Source organism: Podarcis filfolensis (genome assembly GCF_964270895.1).
Source record: "Podarcis filfolensis genome assembly, chromosome: 4".
NCBI classification, from domain to species: Eukaryota; Metazoa; Chordata; class Lepidosauria; order Squamata; family Lacertidae; genus Podarcis; species Podarcis filfolensis.
Window position 1 is genome coordinate 95,765,642 of NC_139607.1, and position 20,459 is coordinate 95,786,100.

Here is a 20,459-nt window from a genome sequence, read left to right on the forward strand (position 1 = left end):
AGGAAGGTAAACAGCACTTCTGTGTGCTCTGCTTTACGTCATGGTGTCCCATTATGCCGTAAGCGGTTTGGTCATGCTGGCCACATGACCCAGAATGCTGTCTGTGGACAAATGCCGGCTTCCTCGGCCTGAAAGCGAGATGAGTGCCACAACCCTATTTGAGTGGACTTAACCATCCAGGGGTCCTTTACCAACATCAGGGTCTTTTCCAGGGAGTCTTCTCAGCTTCACGATCTGTCCTTCCAGTGAGCACTCAGGGCTGATTTCCTTCAGAATGGAGAGGTTTGATCTTCTTGCAGTCCATGGGACTCTCAAGAGTCTCCTCCAGCACCATAATTCAAAAGCATAAATTCTTCAGCGATCAGCTCTCACTTCCATACATCACTACCTTTACCTTTACCTTTACCTACCGTATTTTTCGCTCTATAAGACGCACCAGACCGTAAGACGCACCTAGTTTTTGGAGGAGGAAAACAATAAAAAAATTATTCTGAATCTCAGAAGCCAGAACAACAAGAGGGATCGCTGCGCAGCGAAAGCGGCGATCCCTCTTGCTGTTCTGGCTTCTGGGATAGCTGCGCAGCCTGCATTCGCTCCATAAGACGCGCACACATTTCCCCTTACTTTTTAGGAGGGAAAAAGTGAGTCTTATAGAGCAAAAAATACGGTAATCATAATTACCAGGGGTGTGGACTAGGCTAGCCCCCTAAATGTTCTACTGATGCTTATTTCCCAAAGCCTGGGAAGCTTTTGCCCAGCTGAGGGGGAAGGGCATGACTGATGAGTCCAAAAGCCCTTCCTCCACATTCCCAAAGCCCACCTGTCTTTGGGAAGGGGGCAAGAAGACTTTGAGGAAGAAGAGTTTGGATTTGATATCCCGCTTTATCACTACCTGAAGGCGTCTCAAAGCGGCTAACAATCTCCTTTCCCTTCCTCCCCCACAATAAACACTCTGTGAAGTGAGTGAGGCTGAGAGACTTCAGAGAAGTGTGACTGGCCCAAGGTCACCCAGCAGCTGCATGTGGAGGAGCGGAGACGCGAACCCGGTTCACCAGATTACGAGTCCACCGCTCTTAACCCCTACACCACGCTGGCTCTCTGAAGAGTCCTTTCAGAGGCCTGGCGTCTCCTTCCCAAAGCCCAGGAAGTTTCTGCCCAGCTTAGGAAGGCGTGATGCTCACATGGGAGATGCCCACCCTCTGGCCTTGTAACCTGGCACCTCTGGCCGAAACTGTACCCCCAGGAAAAATTTCGTCTCACGCCACTGATAATCATACTGATGGCCCATCTAGTTCAAGTCCATAGTTTGGAATTTTAGGGAAACTATAACAGGGTGCTAAGCAGGAAATATTGGCAAAGGGCAATTTAGTTTCCATTAGCAGACACCAATACCAGCAATATTTTGCTGCAAATAATAAACCACCCTTTCTTCGTAAAATCTTTAAACCTGCCTGGTGGGGCTTTTCATCCCCATTTAGAAACAAGTTTTCCATTAAATCCTTCATGCAGATAACTCCTGTACGAGGAAATATATAAATTCAGGCTCAGGTAACGCGAATGCACTTTCCAGAGCCGTAATAACGAAATCACCGTTTTTATTCCCGAGCTGAGCTTGTGTCCGATTCGCCTCCAGAGACCATAAAAATCGTTCAACGGAGTTCTGAAGCCTCCTTTTTTAAAAAAAGAACGGAATTGAGCCATTAATCGGTACAGTAAAAAAAAAAAAATCTTCCTCTTTTGGAAAGATCACTTCCCCTTCCCTAATAAACTTGTGCAAAATGTATTTATTCTTTAGCGGTTCTGGGGTGGGGGGTATCGCCCCTATAAATTTCACTATGAAGTCATCCTTCTCTTCGTCGATCTTCCGGGAGGACTTGCTAATAGGAGGCATTGAAACAGGCACCAAAATCGGGGGCATGGCCTTCACTTTTATGTGCTCCATCCTGGATAAAACCAGGTTTAATAAACCAGGTTTCAATAAAACCAGATTTAACCGTGCCCTTGTTACATGGTTTTCACTGCATTTTCCTAAGGGTATGCAATCTATCTGAGATCAATTTTCCCTTTCTCTTAAAATTTCTTGTGAGGAATCCTATTCTGAATAAGGAAATTTCCCTTTAAAAAAGGGAAGCGTTGGCAGCTATGGGTCCTATTCAGTTTTACGATTCTATGATTCTAAATAGAGAACTGTCCTCTGGCAGCCCTTCAAAATAGAGGACTGCCTCCCCAGGAACCAGTGAAATTGCTTTTAGATTTGTTTTCTGCTTATTTTACCACCGAGTAGCCTCTTGGGCTGCCTGGAGGGATGCTTAATCCATATTTCCACAGGCAGCAAAATCCATCTCATGGCGGCAATCCCATCCAGACTCTCCTACCTGCTCCTAAATCACCTGCAGGGCACCCACAATCTGGTTTTGCAGTTTGCCTGGATCAAGTTTCCACGGTGCAGATGTCCAGTATCGATTCCCTGCCAGCTGCGAGGTTCAGAAGTGTCAACTTGATACAGGCAGAATTGCGCAGTAATTCTCTGGCGCTGTTTGCAGCTGAAGTTTGGGGACGGAGGGAGAGATTGCAAGACACAATTGAGAAAGTTTGTTTTCTTTCACTGATCTTAGCTTTAAATGCAAGAGAACTATTTGTCGTCGTCATCATCATCATCATCAGCTTGTACAGTCCTTCTCTCATAGCACTGAAACTTATGGCCCTCCCATGAAATACTAATATTTTTATTATCTACATAATATTATACAATATACTTTTATTATCTATATACTTTTATTATCTGTTATCTATTTTATAATCTATATGGTGGGTGCTCCTTCCTTGGAGGTTTTTAAGCAGAGGTTGGATGGCCGTCTGTCATGGATGCTTTAGCTGAGATTCCTGCATTGTCGGGGGCTCGACTAGATAAATCTTGGTGAAGGGCCAATAAAGCCCTTACAAGATTTTTTCACGGGAAAGGGGGTAAATACGTTCCGCGGCCTCCCAGGTTTTTGCTGCAAAAATACTCCCACAACTCACTTATGGATCCCAGGTTTGCAGTTTTAAAAATTTTGCGCCTATGGAGGCATTTCAAACAAAATTCTATCGGTGTTTATTGGGGATCCCCCCCTGTGTATCTAATATAGCTGTCCGCTTAGAAGTTGGACAACCACCCGTTAACGTGCGGTTGTGGATTCTAAAGATACACTACTGGTTAAAACTTATTTTTCCCCCGGCCGGTTTGGCTCCTTTAACACTCTTAGACACCATTCATTCTACCTGGAAAGCTTCCCTGTTTGAAAAGATAAGAAGCTTGGGATTCTCCCCACAGATCTTGATAGCGGCAGGATATGAGAGAGCCAGAAGTCAAGTGCTTCAACGCATTAGGGACATAGAGCTGCAATGTCATATGGGCAAAATGGATAAACATGCCACAATTAGAGACTTTGGGAGAGGGTTCTCACCCGCAAATTATCTGGCTGATTTACAAATACCTAAGTACAGAAACTCCTTTACCCTGGCCAGATTTAACGTTCTGCCCTCTGCCCTGCTGCTAGGCAGATATGAGGGCAAACCATATGAGTCACGTGTTTGCCCATGTGGCTCATCGGAAGTGGAAACAAGTCTGCATGTATTGCTGCACTGTAGTTACTACGAGGATCTACGCCTGACCTTTATTGCCCCAGTTCTACAAAAGCTTAAAAATGAACCAGAACTCCAACGTATGAGAGCCTTGGTAGAAGATAAGGTTCCTGAAATTACGATCAATGTTGCCAAATTCTGTGTAGCCGCTATTAGGCGCAGGAAACAAGAGCTTTCCAATGCCAATATGCAGGCGAAGGCAAATACTTAATTTTATTTATGCTGTCTAATTTTAAATTGCTGTTATGGCCTAATCTGTATTGAAATTGTCCTTTGTTTTTTTCCGGTGTTATGCTTTGCTGACTGGCTGTACGAGTTAATCTGGTCTGTGACCGTTTAATAAAATTTGATTTGATTTGATAGATAACTCTTGGGGTCCCTGCAACTCTAAGGTGCTATGTTTCTGTGCTGTTCATCTGACTGGGTTTCCCCAGCCAGGAGTTAGAAGATTCAAGACAGATTAAACAAAGCCCTTCTTCATGCAGCACATAGTTAAACTACAGAACTTGCTGCCACTTGGATGGCTTTTTAAGGAGGATTAGACCATGGGTAGGTCCCTGAGAAGGGACACGGGTGGCACTGTGGGTTAAACCACAGAGCCTAGGACTTGCCGATCAGAAGGTTGGCAGTTCGAATCCCCACGACGGGGTGAGCTCCCGTTGCTCGGTCCCTGCTCCTGCCAACCTAGCAGTTCGAAAGCATGTCAAAGTGCAAGTAGATAAATAGCTACCGCTCTGGCGGGAAGGTAAACGGCGTTTCCGTGTGCTGCTCTGGTTCACCAGAAGTGGCTTAGTCATGCTGGCCACATGACCTGGAAGCTGTATACCGTCTCCCTCTGCCTATAGAGCAAGATGAGCGCTGCAACCTCAGAGTCGGCCACGACTGGACCTAATGGTCAGGGGTCCCTTTACCTTTACCTAGGTCCATGAGAGTCCCATGGACTGCAAGAAGATCAAACCTATCCATTCTTAAGGGAATCAGCCTTGAGTGCTCACTGGAAGGACAGATCCTGAAGCTGAAGCTCCAATACTTTGGCCACCTCATGAGAAGAGAAGACTCCCTGGAAAAGACCCTGATGTTGGGAAAGATGGAGGGCACAAGGAGAAGGGGACGACAGAGGACGAGATGGCGGGACAGTGTTCTTGAAGCTACGAACATGAGTTTGACCAAACTGCGGGAGGCAGTGGAAGACAGGAGTGCCTGGCGTGCTCTGGTCCAGGGGGTCACAAATCCCACGGCACATTTTTTACTTCTCATTGTATCTTCCTGTTTCCTTATCATCTCTATCCTAGCATCTAGATATAAATCCCTCTTTCTTATCCTTTCACTTCATAAGGCTATTCCAGACTCAGCCAGATTTCTGTCCTTGAACCTTGACTTTTAAGGTATTCATTTAGGCACTCCCATTCCTTTTTCACTTCACTTTTGGGTGTTTATAATTTTATTATGTGCTAATGGTTTTATTATACACTATCGTGGTTTTTTTTCTTTTTTGTATGACTCGGTGGTTCAGAAATACCTGTATAAACCCATAAACAAATAAGTAGAGATCTCTAGGTACTCCTCCCAGAATTACAATTCAGAGGGAAGGTCAAATATTTTGTAGTTTTAACACGTTCTTTATGCTGTATCATCAGACTCTCTCACACACAAACCCATCGAACGCAGTTTCCATAAAAATAGCATAAAATATGCACGAGAAAATGACGATAACAATCTTTCAAAACAAGCAGACATAATAAAGTTACCAAACTGTAGATAAAACCGACAGACTCTCCAAACAAGTAGACATAATAAAATGATCAAAATGCAGATAAAAATCAAGGAACTTTGAAGGCAAACAGACATAATAAAATTACGTGTCTGGTTAGGCGTGCCTAGACGGAGTTTTTCGTAGGGGTCAAAAATGATACGTTGAAGGGGCTTGACTGATATTAATATTAATGTCTTGCTATTTACATGAAATTTACGGCATGTAATGCCTTAAGAGAAAATATTATGAAAATGATATATAGGTGGTACATAACCCCAGTCAAGCTTGCAAAGATTTACCATTTGCCTGATAATAAATGTTGGAAATGTAAAGAAACTGAAGGTACATTTTTTCATCTTTGGTGGACTTGCCCGAAGATTAAGGCATTCTGGGAAATGATCTATAATGAACTTAAAAAGGTATTTAAATATACTTTCCCCAAGAAACCAGAGGCCTTTCTCTTGGGTATTGTAGGCCAAGGGGTGTTAAAGACGGATATAACCTTCTTTATGTATGCTACAACAGCAGCTAGAATACTCATTGCGAAGTACTGGAAGACGCAAGAGCTACCCACACTGGAAGAATGGCAGATGAAGGTGATAGACTACATGGGCTTGGCAGAAATGACGAGCAGAATCCGAAACCAGGGAAGAGAAGCAGCGCAAGAAGAATGGAAAAAATTCAAGGACTATTTAAAGAAATATCACAAAGTTAATGAAAGTTAGAATGATGTTGGACTGGAAAGTAAATGGTTACTATTAGCAATGGTTAAGACAAGGAGAATAAGGAAGATTAGTTTAAATCTAAATTAAAATAAGGGAAGATTTGCTGAGTAATCGATAAGAATTTGGAATACAGAAAAGGGAGGCATGAGGAAGTCGGGGAAGAAAGGTATAAGAAATTAGGATATGAATTGGTACATGTTTTTTGTTTTGTTTATGTCTTTGTATGTTTATGTATGTTATGTTTATATGGAAAAAAATTCTTGAATAAAAATATTATAAAAAACAAAAAAACAAAAATGATACGTTGAAGGGGCTTGACTGATATTAATATTAATGTCTTGCTATTTACATATTTCATTTATGAACTGCTTTCTGTGATGCCTCTTGAAGCAATTTCACAATACAGTAAAAAAACAAAAACATTGACAAAACAATTGCATGCATATATGAAAACAATTGCACATCTAAGAATAAAATTGTGCCCATTGCATATTTCAAAACATTTGTGTATGTCAGAACAATTTGAAAAATGTCCAGATACTGGCTGGGATAAACTAATAATAATCTCCACTTATTGAAAGAGAAAAATGGAAGAGAAACTCAGGACCTTTTGTTTCTCCCTTCAAGCAAGCGTTGTGGATTGCATAAATTGATTTTCCCCACATAGAACCATGAGGTGGCAGACTACTCCTAGCTATTGGCTCATGATGGAGCAAGCCAAACCCTCAAGATACCTGCTTGCTCCTGGGGAAACACCCCAACATTTCTCCCTACGGAGTTTTGTGTCCTCGTCTCCAAATCCGATTGCTTCAAATCCCAAAATGAAACACTCTCTCAAAGTGGGAATGCTGGAAATAAAATGGAATCTATAATGACCATTGCAAGAAGGTTCAAGCCAGAAAGTCCCTGAGGGTTTATTTCCATCTTTCGGCTTTCAGTTCTGCCTCAGATCACAAGAGCCATGGCCAGCTCACCCATGGGGCAACGCGAGGCGACCGCCTTGTGTGGTAGAAGCCACAGGGGCCTCCAAGGAATGCATCGTGGCAGCAATGGCTGCCACACACTTCTTGGAGACAGGATTTGCAGCCTAGGGTTAAAAAAGGTAAAAGGTGAAGGACTCGTGGACGGTTAAGTCATATCAAAGATCTTTCTGGTCCATACTGAAGAGTTGATGAGACCTTACAGGCAGTGCCGGATTTACGTATAAGCTAAACAAGTTATAGCTTAGGGCCCTACTCTCTTGGGGCCCCCCAAAAAAATTAAAGGGAAAAAAACCTTGGATGTACATTTCCAAAATATAAGATAAAAAACAAATAAAATAAAACCTACATACAGCAACAGTGTTTTGTGTTGTGTAGGCTCCTATGATGTAAGTCATGGGCCCCGCCTGCTAGCCTGCTCCCTAAAATATCACTGGTTTGCTCTTTTCTATATATAGGGTGCCTACATTCTGCATGGACAGGTTGCATGGCAACATGTGCAAATGGCTTGAAATACCTATTGTTGTTGTCATTTAGTCATGTCTGACTCTTCGTGACCCCATGGACCAGAGCACGCCAGGCACTCCCGTCTTCCACTGCCTCCCGCAGTTTGGTCAAACTCATGCTCGTTGCTTTGAGAACACTGTCCAACCATCTCGTCCTCTGTCGTCCCCTTCTCCTTGTGCTCTCCATCTTTCCCAACATCAGGGTCTTTTCCAGGGAGTCTTCTCTTCTCATGAGGTGGCCAAAGTATTGGAGCCTCAGCTTCAGGATCTGTCCTTCTAGTGAGCACTCAGGGCTGATTTCCTTAAGTATGGATAGGTTTGATCTTCTTGTAGTCCATGGGACTCTCAAGAGTCTCCTCCAGCACCATAATTCAAAAGCATCAATTCTTTGGCAATCAGCCTTCTTGATGGTCCAGCTCTCACTTCCATACATCACTACTGGGAAAACCATAGCTTTAACTATATGGACCTTTGTCAGCAAGGTGATGTCTCTGCTTTTTAAGATGCTAGGTTTGTCATTGCTTTTCTCCCAAGAAGCAGGCGTCTTTTAATTTCGCGACTGCTTAATTATTATTTTTAAATAACTTTTTTTTCTCATTTCCCCCCAAAAAAGTGTCCCCGGATTCTTTGAAAAAAATCTGGTAACCTTATGATAGGCAGGATTGTGATACTCAGACTCCACAGTAGGGGGCAGCAGTGCTTCTGAGTCCCAGTTGCTGGAAACCACAGGTGGCAAGAGTTGCTCTTGCGCTCAGATCCTGCTTACAAGGTTTCCCATCTGGTTGACCACTGTGAGAACAGGATGCTGGACTAGACGGGCCGTTGGTCAGATCCTGCAGGGCTTTTCTGAGGTGTGGAGTCAGAGCAGAAGACAGCTTCCAAGGCTCCCAAATCCAAGATGGATGTGTCATGTCGTGTGACGTTGTGGGCAGCAGAGACCACCCAGCCTTGCATGCTCCATTCACAAGATGCCCTTGGCTGATGCACACGAGCCGAAATGAGGGACACGTTGGAACATACGTCAACATGAGTTTCAGCCCATGCATTCCCAGCCTCCTCGGGCGCCCGAGCCCTCAATGGCGTCACGCTCGCTGGCAGAACCCCCGGCAATTAGCGGTGCTTGTCTGAGGAAACTCATAACTCTTCACTTGCCGATGATTTATGAGATCCCCCTGGTTCCGGCCTTGGCTGGAAGCAAGAGAGGTTTCCCAGGCAAATTTCCAGTCTGTCGTCCTTTGCTGGGGTTGAGGTGGCTCAGCGGGGAAACCGTGGACCAGAGAGGCCGTGACTCTCTTCCCTGGCTCTGACAGCCTGTTTTTCAGCCCGGAGAAGCCTGAGGTGCTGTGCTTTAAGCCAATTTATTGCCGTGGAAGTCGGAGGGGATGAGATCGACTTAAATCCAAGACCTCTGGCTTTGGGAGATTAGGAACGGGGTCGTGGAAAGCCCAGAAATCTGCGGCGATGACAGACGGCTAGGCTGGATGTTGTTTTGTCTTAGAAAAATAACAGCAAGGCAAGCATTTGGTGCGAGGTATTAGGGGAAGATCAGCAGCAAGGCTCCCTCAAGTGGAGCAGATGTTTCTGAGCACAATTCAAAGTGTTGGTGCTGAACTTTAAAGCCCTAAACGGCCTCGGTCCTGTATACCTGAAGGAGCGTCTCCACCCCCATCGTTCTGCCCAGACACTGAGGTCCAGTGCTGAGGGCCTTCTGGTGGTTCCCTCCCTGTGAGAAGCCAAGTTACAGGGAGCCAGGCAGAGGGCCTTCTCAGTAGTGGCACCCGCCCTGTGGAATGCCTCCCAGCAGATGTCAAGGCAATAAACAACTACTGTATTTTTCCATCTATAAGATGCCCCCATGTATAAGACGCCCCTTATTTTGGGGGACTCAGATTTAAGAAAACAGAGGGAAGATGTATCTGTGTATAAGACGCCCCCTAATTTTTGACATTATTTTTTAGGGAAAAAACCTAGTCTTATACACAGAAAAATATGGTATTTTACTTTTAAAAGACAACTGAAGGCAGCCCTGTTTAGGGGAGCTTTTAATGTCTGACGCTGTATTGTTTTTAATATTCGGTTGGAAGCCGCCCAGAGTGGCTGGGGAAACCCAGCCAGATGGGCGGGGTATAAATAATAAATTATTATTATTATTATTATTATTATTATTATTATTATGGAGCTAATGACATACCTGCCTTGGAAGAACATATTTTGGGCAGCTGGATGGAGACTAGGAACACCTCTGTTTAGGACTTCTTGGCCAGAGTTTGATGGCCACCTCCTTTGATTACGAACACGAGAGAAGCCCTATAGGATTGCACCCATGGCCCATCTAGTCCAGCCTCCTGCTCTCACAGTGACCAATCAGATGTTCCTAGAAAGCCTGCAACCTTGGGCCCACCTGCCAAAACTGACCTTCCTGGCCTCTCCACCTGGCTCTTAGGACCTTGAAAGAACAGGCCTCTTCCCCAGGCTACATCCCTCTCTTGCCCAGCTCTGCACTCTGTGTGGGATAACCATCTTCATATAACCATCATGCTTAATTCTAGTTGATGCACGAAGGGGTTAAGACCACAGAGTAAGCTCTCCTGCCAGGCTTGGTTCAGCTTTGGAGGAACTGGGTAATCAAGCTGTTGCCCCCCCCTTCCAGTCTACTTGTGAAGCTCAGCATGTGAAGAGACTCAGCTGGTTGCTCCAGCCCAGCTGCATGGCTTTCACAAGCCATTCTTTAGTTCCTAGACCAATTATTTAGGAACTTTCACCGCTCTAACTAAGCCATGTTTTACTGCCTGTGCAACATTTTCCGAATGCTGTATGGAAAAGCACATGAATCTGACCTTTGGAGATTTTGTAAGTAAACCATTTTAAACTTACCGAATGTGTGGTCTTTTTCTACGCTAAGGAAAGAGGGAAGTTTTGGAACTCACAAGGGCATATTTTAAAGATCTAGCAGCCTATGTTTCCAGGCTTTACTTTGCTGCCTATTTTGTGATTTTAAATCTCTGCCGGGGTTCTCTCACCAAAGAGGACATCCCCCAAATGTGGTTCTTGGCATTTTCTCCTTCTCTATTTTTTTCTCTTTTCTCCTTCTCTATTTTTTCCTCTTGCACCAACCTTCTGGGCCAACTGCAACCTCCCAAACACTTTTGCTCTTTCTAAGCAGAAGAAAAAGACACGTGCTCTGTGGGCGTACGTGTTTAGATTTCTCGATGCGGCAATTTCTTTCCACAAATGCTAATAAAAGTACAACCTCCTTGGCTGCGGAACTGTCAAACTGCAGCCACTCCGAGGAAAGTTACCTGGGGGAAATTGGCTGAGGAAAAAGGAGTGTGGAGTCTTTTTAATTGGGGCCTATTATCACCTCTCTCAGAGCCTGCGAGGAGAATGGAGCGTGCTGAAGTAATTAATTGGGTGTCAAGTCACTACCCATGCCAAAACTTGCTTGCTCAGAAGGAAACGCACAAGACATCTCAACCGGGAATCTACCTGTAAGGTCAGTCAGATGTCTGCAAATGTGACTTAAGGTAAAGGTAAAGGGACCCATGACCATTAGGTCCAGTCGTGACCAACTCTGGGGTTGCGGCGCTCATCTCGCTCTACTGGCCGAGGGAGCCGGCGTACAGCTTCTGGGTCATGTGGCTAGCATGACTAAGCCGCTTCTGGCGAACCAGAGCAGTGCACGGAAACGCCGTTTATCTTCCCGCCGGAGCGGTACCTATTTATCTACTTGCACTTTGACATGTTTTCGAACTGCTAGGTTGGCAGGAGCAGGGACCGAGCAATGGGAGCTCACCCTGTCGTGGGGATTCGAACCACTGACCTTCTGATTGGCAAGTCCTAGGCTCTGTGGTTTAACCCACAGCGCCACCCATGTCCCGCAAATGTGACTTGAAGGCTGACAATATTCACTTCTCTGTGTGGGAATCTCTAGCAGATGACTGCAGTGCCTGGAGACAGACACTCAAGTCGTACATCCACAGAAATGACCAGAGGAGGAATGGCTGCTGGGAGGAGAGCAGAGAGAAGAAATGTCATGGTGCATCTGCAGCAGCACAACCGGACTCCTTGATCTGCCCCAGCTGCAACAAAACATGTCTCTCCTGCACCAGTCTCTACAGCCACAGCAGGTGCTGTAACTCTCCCATGGTTTGACTCCATTCCAGAAGGTTCACTCCTCCATTGTCTCTCAAGACAGATGGATGCCAAACCCCACCGTCCAAACATTATTGCCTTTCTCAGAGCCTGCGAAGAGAATTGAGTGTGCTGAGGTAATTAATAAGGTGTCAAGTCGCTACCATGCCAAAGCCTGCTTATTCAAAACGATGATTCTTCAACATCAACTTCGTTGGACTGGTCATGTTGTGCGGATGCCTGATTATCAGCTCCCAAAGCAACTGCTCTATTCCGAACTTAAAATGGAAAGCGTAGTGCTGGTGGTCAACAAAAGAGGTTTAAAGAGTGTCTCATGGCAAATCTACAAAAAAATGTTGTGTAAACACAGACAACTGGGGAACACTTGCCTGCGAGTGTTCCAACTGGAGAACAGCCTTTGCCAAAGGTGTCATGGGCTTTGAAGACACCCGAACTCAGGACACAAGGGAGAAACATGCTAAGAGGAAGGCACGCTTGGCAAATCCACACCGTGATCAACTCCCACCTGGAAACCTATGTCCCCACTGTGGAAGGACGTGTGGATCCAGAACTGGCCTCCACAGTCACTTACGGACTCATTGTTAAAACCGTGTTCATGGAAGGCAATCTTACTTGGCTATGGGTGATCACCAAAGAAGAAGAAGAAGACACAAGACATCTTGACCGGGAATCTTCCTGCTAGATTATTCAGATGGGCCTTTTTGCTTTAGGAGAATACAAGGTGAGCCTGACCGCTGGATCAGACCAAACCCTCTTACCATGGCCAACCAGATGGAAAGCCCTCTAGAATGAGAGGTATGTATGTCAGGTGTGGAGGACCGCAGGCCGTGTGGTCAAAGGTGGCCCTTGATGTCTCTCTGCCTGGTCCTCAGGCTTCTCCTACAGGCCACGCCCCCTCCCTAGACCACACCCCTCACCGGCTTGCTTGGCACCCTCCTTGAGTGTATCTGCCTGGCTGGGATGTGTCCTTGAACGATGATCCTAAACACCAGCCCTGCTGGCTGGGGCTGACGGGACTCAGAGTCCAACCACCTCTGGGCTGCCACAGGCTCCCGATCCGGCCTTGCTGTGTCTTGCTCTCGATTGCAGCCAGGGCAGCAGAGATCTCCCCTCCACAAGCACTTCACCATCACAGCTCGACAAAAAGCTTTCTGAGTTATTATCCCAGTTTTGGATCAGACCTTTGAGCAGCTGTTATGCTGGGCGTAGATTTCTACCAGATGTGGAGGAGCTTTAAAAAAAAAAAAAAAGTCCGCGCGCGGGGCTGAAAATGGAGGTCAGCAGAGATAAGATTTATGGATTGAATTATCCTTGAACTGAGCTATTGTATGGGCTGGGGGAGAGGGATTTAATATAGAAATATTGCCCATAATGCTAAACTTCTGTTCCTCTCGCTCCGTGAGACCCGGCTGGGTACATTGGGGTTATCTCAGAGGGCTTGGCATTTAAGCTTCAAGTGGGGGGGGGGCTCTTCCATCTTGCCCTGGCTACTTCACCACCACACCTCTCCCGAACAGAGCCTTGTTTGCTCCCATCACCTCCAAGTGAGCCCTGGGTTTCTGCAGCCATTACGTTAGCAGCAAATATTTGCATAAAGGTAAAGGGACCGCTGACCATTAGGTCCAGTCGCGGATGACTCTGGGGTTGCGGCGCTCATCTCGCTTTACTGGCCGAGGGAGCCGGCGTACAGCTTCCGGGCCATGAGGCCAGCATGACTAAGCCACTTCTGGTGAACCAGAGCAGTGCACGGAAATGCCGTTTACCTTCCCGCCAGAGCGGTACCTATTTATCTACTTGCACTTTGACGTGCTTTTGAACTGCTAGGTTGGCAGGAGCAGGGACCGAGCAATGGGAGCTCACCCCGTCGCGGGGATTTGAACCGCCGACTTTCTGATTGGCAAGCCCAAGAGGCTAAGTGGTTTAGACCACAGCGCCATCCGTTTACCTATAGGAGGATTGCCAGTGGTCTATTTGCCAGTTTGGGAGGATGTGAATTTATCTTTTTCAAGGACTGGACCAGAGAACTGATATAAAAATTGAACCAAGTGGGGGCCAGGACACACCCCTGTCTTATAAGTGGGTATTAATTCTGCTGAATGACCAGCACGACGGCATCTGACTCACAGATGTGTGTTTCATAGAGACTCTACGTGAGTGTGAGCAATCGTCTATTGATGTTAGCAGCCTCAAACGTTTCCCATAACCTGCTTCTGGGAATTGAAGCAAAGGCTGATTCAAAGTTGATAAATGCAGAGTGAAGGCTTTCTTTGGTTGTTGTCGCACACTTTTCATCAATAGCTGCAGCTATTTGGGGTCCCACAAGAGCATGTCATACAATCATGTTTTTGTCAGTGTATTCCTCCTGGCCTTGGGTGGCCATCAGGTAAAAAGGTGGGGTGTAAATGAAATAATAATAATAATAATAGTATAATTTATGTTGGAAATGTAAAGAAAAAGAAGGTACCTTTTACCATATGTGGTGGACGTCTCCAAAGGTGAAAGACTTCTGGGAAAAAATATATAATGAACTGGGAAAAAATGTTGAAATATACATTTATTAAGAAACCAGAAGCCTTTTTACTTGGGATAACAGGAATGGAATTGCCCAAAAAAGATGTTAGATTGTTTTTGTATGCCACAACTGCAACAAGAATTTTATTAGCCCAAAATTGGAAATCACAAGAAATACCAACAGTGGAAGATTGGCAGATGAAGATGTTGGACTTTTTGGAGCTGGCTGACCTGACTGGAAGAATCCCCGATCAGAAAGAGGAGAAATATCAAGAAGATTGGAAGAAATTTAAGGAATATCTAGCTCAATATTATAAGATAACATAAGCGGAAATACTTGCAAGTATTAAATTGGCTTAGGATTAAAGTATGTTGAATTGTACAATACCATGGATGGAGATTATGATGAAAAGAAAGGAAGTTAGTAATTTGAACTAGTTAATTATATTAGAAAGTGAATATTGGAAAATTGCTAAAATGAGATTTAATGAAAATCAGTTAGGAAGGATTCGAGGAAGTCAGTAATGGAAATTAATTTGGACTTCGATTGGAAGAAATTTTATATGTGTGTTTGTTTTTCTTTTTATATGTTTTGCTTTTTGTGTTGTGTTGTATTTGTTATAAACTTGGAAAATTAATTAAAAAAATAAAATAATAGTAATAGTAATAGTAAGGTTGTCAGCCAATCAACTTTGTGCCAACCAGCCAGCAAAGTGCCAGTGCTCCCAAACCTGCAGAACTGATATTTCCTTTGCAGTCTGAAGAGGGAATAAGCATGTATTGTAATATGATGTCATGTTTCCAGAGCACAGCAACTCCCGTTTCATACATATACGCCTGTATATGTAAGGAAATGAGGAGAGCAAGAATGTCAAGTATTGGAAGCAGATTTAAATGAGGAGTATTTCTTTCCTTTTTTTGGTTTTAAAAAAATAAAATTCCCCTCTGACTCATTTCAGCTCTGAAGATGATCGGGGCCAACATTCCAAGGCAAGGGGCATTTTATTCATTTGGGAGTTTGCACCATAAAAATCATAATATCCCGGCATCTCATCTTCCCAAACCGTAAAGCTGTCACAGTCCACGTTCCCTGACGCCAGCAATGAGTTCATTAAGAGCTCTCCTTGCGCTGCTGCAGGAGTAGGCAATAACCGCACTGAGCTTTCATCTTGCCATTCCGCCGTGTCTGTGTCACGCTGTGCAGAAGGAGCCTTCGCTTTGAAAAACATCTCTGCACCACTCTGGGCTCCCCTGCCGGCTTCTGGGGAGGTTGCTCTGTCAGAATGCAGCAGCAGCAGAAGCAGAAACAATCTGTAAGGATGCCAAGTTCAAAGTTGTTCTCTCTCTTGTCAGTGGCTTTGAAGTTTCGGAGATTGAAGTTGGGTTTATGTCTCCCGGCTCCTGAACATCCGGTCCTTGTCCATCGCTCTGGCACCGGGAAAATGCACGCAGTGGAAGGGTTTGCTTTTCAGGTGAGCTACAGGTGCGCCCAAAATATTGGGCCAGATGGAAGAAATGGGCAAACTCCCATCAGCCCCAGCGAGTGTGGTTTTTGGTCAGGCATGATGGGAGTTGTAGTCCAGCAACTTCTGAAGGGTGTCATGTTCAGGGCCGGATTTGAAGGAGCGTCTCCACCCCCATCGTTCTACCCGGACACTGAGGTCCAGCACTGAGGGCCTTCTGGTGGTTCCCTCACTGCGAGAAGCCAAGTTACGGAGAACCAGGCAGAGGGCCTTTTCGGTGGTGGCGACTGCCCTGTGGAACGCCCTCCCACCAGATGTCAAAGAGAACAACAACTACCAGACTTTTAGAAGACATCTGAAGGCAGCCCTGTTTAGGGAAGCTTTTAATGTTTGATGTATTACGGCATTTTATTATTTTGTTGGAAGCCGCCCAGAGTGGCTGGGGAAGCCCAGCCAGATGGGCGGGGTATAAATAAATTATTATTATTATTATTATTATTATTATTATTATTATTATTAATGAGGCCCTAAGCTACTGAAGGTAACGGGGCCCTTTATATGTCCAGCTGTCCTTTGTCAACAACAAATGGTCGCTGTTTTTGTGTGTTGAATATATGCTATATGGTAATTTATGGACAAGAAGGGGACGACAGAGGACGAGATGGTTGGATAGCGTTCTCGAAGCTACCAGCATGAGTTTGACCAAACTGCAGGAGGCAGTGGAAGACAGGAGTGCCTGGCGTGCTCTGGTCCAGGGGGTCACGAAGAGTCGGACACGACTAAACAACTAAACAACAACAACAATTTATGGACCTAATAGGTATCTCAAGATATTTGCACATAACAAATAGGAGCCTACGCAACACAAAACACTGTTGCTGTATGTAGGTTTTATTTTGTTTGTTTTTTATCTTATATTTTGGAAATGTACATCCAGGTTTTTTTCCCTTTAAATTTTTTGTAGCCCCCAAGAGACTGGGGCCCTAAGCTATAGCTTGTTTAGCTTATATGTAAATCCGGCACTGGTCATGTTGTCTGCTTCCTGGGTTTGATGGAGGGATGGTTTTTGTATGTGTTTCCTATTGATGCTTTGCCTGTAGGGATGGACGGAGCTGTCAAATCTGGTTTCTTTCGGTTCCTCGTTTTTGCAGCCAGCAGATTCACTTCCTTGTTCTTTTCAGTTTTTTATTGAAATTTGTAAATTATGACAAGGGAAAACTTTCCGTGCAAACGAAAGAAAGCAACAAGAGTCACTAAAGTCACATGGAACCTAAGAAGACAAAACAATTACAATATTTTCCTTGCAAGTGGGCATTTCCTTAAACTAAGGAATTCATATACAGACTTGCCAAATGAAGGAATGAAAAGCTAACATCATTGTTTCCCTTTCTCCCCAATTACTAATAGTCCAATGTAAATATAAAGAGCCTCAACATGCTTTCGTGAAATCCACATTGGTTTGCAACACTTGCAAGCACTTTAAAAACAAAAACAAAAAAGGCTTCATAAAAAACCACCAGCATTTCTCCTAAGAGCCACATTTTTGTAAGCTATTTCCCCTAACCGAATGCAGTTTATCTGCTCACTAATTAAAAGACGCCTGGTTCTTGGGAGAAAAGCAATGACAAACCTAGACAGCATCTTAAAAAGCAGAGACATCACCTTGCCAACAAAGGTCCGTCTAGTTAAAGCTATGATTTTCCCAGTAGTGATGTATGGAAGTGAGAGCTGGACCATAAAGAAGGCTGATCGCTGAAGAATTGATGCTTTTGAATTATGGTGCTGGAGGAGACTCTTGAGAGTCCCATGGACTGCAAGAAGATCAAACCTATCCATTCTTAAGGAAATCAGCCCTGAGTGCTCACTGGAAGGACAGATCCTGAAGCTGAGGCTCCAATACTTTGGCCACCTCATGAGAAGAGAAAACTCCCTGGGAAAGACCCTGATGTTGGGAAAGATGGAGGGCACAAGGAGAAGGGGACGACAGAGGACGAGATAGTTGGACAGTGTTCTCGAAGCTACCAGCATGAGTTTGACCAAACTGCGGGAGGCAGTGGAAGACAGGAGGGCCTGGCATGATCTGGTCCAGGGGGTCACGAAGAGTCGGACACGACTAAACGACTAAACAACAACAATAAATGCATTTTCACACACACAAACTTTCCTGTCACACACCTGCTTTTTGCTGGCTGTTTTCGGCTGGGGGAACCGCGTCACAAAATTTGCAGCCATGTGAATTTCAAAGCGCACCTGCGTCTTGGCTCACCTATTGTTCTGTGAACTGCGAATTGGTTAGATCTGCCTTAAAAAGCAAAGCCAAACCAAATTCCTGCCCCATCCCTCCTTGCAGGGAAGATCAGGCAAGCTGCTTTTTGACCCTTAAGGACAACTGTAGAAAGGTATTGACTGTGTACACCAGGCATAGGCAAACACGGCCCTCCAGATGTTTTGGGACTACAACTCCCATGATCCCTAGCTAACAGGACCAGTGGTCAGGGATGATGGGAATTGTAGTCCCCAAACAGCTGGAGGGCTGAGTTTGCCTATGCCTGGTGTACACAATACACTTCGAAAGCACATTCAGAGCACATTCTTCCCCTCTGGGCACCGTAGTTTACCCGTCACAGCGTTGCAGTTCCCAGCAGCCCTTGATAAACTACAGTACCCAGAATTCTTTGAGGCGAGGAATGTACCCTGAATGGGCTTTAAAGGTACAGTGGTACCTCGGGTTAAGAACGTAATTCGTTCTGGAGGTCTGTTCTTAACCTGAAACTGTTCTTAACCTGAAGCACCACTTTAGCTAACGGGGCCTCCCACTGCTGTTGCGCCGCTGAAGCACAAATTCTGTTCTCATCCTGAAGCAAAGTTCTTAACCTGAGGTACTATTTCTGGGTTAGTGGAGTCTGTAACCTGAAGCGTATGTAACCTGAAGCGTATGTAACCTGAGGTACCACTATATAGTGCATACTCAGGATTAAAGCAGATGGAACAAATCATAGTCAGTTACTGGTTGCACAAGGAGACCAGCTTACAAACGCATATACAAGGTGTGACCAGAAAGTTCGGTGAATGGTCACAGAAATCAGACGGTGAGAAGTATACAACCAGCATCAGAAACCCATGAGATGCTCACAATTGTGTACGGAGATGAAGCTGTAACTCAAAAGACAGTGGATGAGTGGTTTAAGAGTTTCCATGAAGGGCGGTAAACCATCGAAGATGACCCTCAGTCTGGCAGACTGTTGAGCAGAACGGCGGCAAATGCAAACAGAGTTCATGAGTTACTCATGTGGGATTGGTGTTTGTCCATCTGAATAATGGTCGAAGAATTGCATATTCCACGTGAAATACTTACTGAGGTTACTGAGTTGTCCCCCCCCTCCATATTCTCCTCATTTGGCCCCACCGGATTTCTTTCTTTTTCCAAAACTGAAATCTGCACCGAAAGGGCACAGATTTCCCAACATTTCACACATCCAAGCTGCTGTGACGAGGGAACGGAAAGCGGTACGAAAAGAGGACTTCTCCAGAAGTTTCCGGGACGCGGGTGGGACTGTGGGTTAAACCACAGAGCCTAGGACTTGCCAATAAGAAGGTCGGCGGTTCAAATCCCCATGATGGGGTGAGCTCCCGTTGCTCGGTCCCTGCTCCTGCCAACCTAGCAGTTCAAAAGCACGTCAAAGCGCAAGTAGATAAATAGTTACCACTCCAGCGGGAAGGTAAATGGCGTTTCCATGTGCTGCTCTGGTTTGCCAGAGAAGCGGCTTAGTCATGCTGGCCACATGACCCGGAAGCTGTATGTCGGCTCCCTCGGCCAATAAAGCGAGATGAGCACCGCAACCCCAGAGTCGGCCACGACTGGACCTAATGGTCAGGGGTCCCTTTACCTTTACAGAAGTTTCCAACAGTTCTACGAACGTTGCCAGCAGTGCATTGTATCAAGGGGGGTCTACTTTGAAGGCTTGTAAGGTAAATATGTTCAAATACTTTTCGCTGTCTGATTTCTGTGACCATTCACCGAACCTTCCGGTCACACCTTATACAGTGGTACCTCAGATTAAGTACTAAATTTGTTCCGGAGGTCCGTTCTTAACCTGAAAGTGTTCTTAACCTGAAGCACCACTTTAGCTAATGGGGCCTCCTGCTGCCACTGCGTTGCCGCCGCACGATTTCTGTTCTCATCCTGAAGCAAAGTTCTTAACCTGAGGTATTATTTCTGGGTCAGCGGAGTCTGTAACCTGAAGCGTCTGTAACCTGAAGCGTATGTAACCCGAAGTACCACTGTATATCCAAGCCCATGATAATCTGCCATTCCTTTTCCCATCCCAGCCAGGTTTAAATCTACCAAGAGAACTTTCCCATCAGATGACTGACGCTGACCTTGGGCGATCTCTTCCCTCCGTCGCAAACCTCATCATGCCTGATGGGTCCCTTTCGATTAGCTCATGGAAACTGAGACACAGATCGCTTCCTTCTGCGTAGGACAGTCTTGTCAGCACCTTCTTCAGCCGGGATGGTTCTCAGGCACTCGGCAGCCCTCGCTAACACTCGCTCCCAGATGCCAAGGGGAGTTTAAACCGTCTGCCGATAAGCAGACAGCATCTCTGGCATCCTTTTGCCCTCCTCCCTCATCTTAGGTGGGTCGAATGCCCCCCCCAAAAGGTGCAAATGGTGCACGGGAAATTGTGTGTTTTCACGGACGTGGAGGCATGCCAGAATTTTGCAAGGTCGGCCTGCAGCGAGCC

General features: G+C 45.4%; 1 protein-coding gene across 1 annotated transcript in view; it reads left to right on the forward strand.

Annotated features, from left to right (window-relative positions):
- LOC310761832 (retinal guanylyl cyclase 2-like) overlaps positions 1 to 20,459 on the forward strand; it is a gene marked incomplete at its 5' end in the record, with an annotated part of 299,090 nt that overhangs the window by 202,604 nt on the left and 76,027 nt on the right. The window lies entirely within an intron of this gene.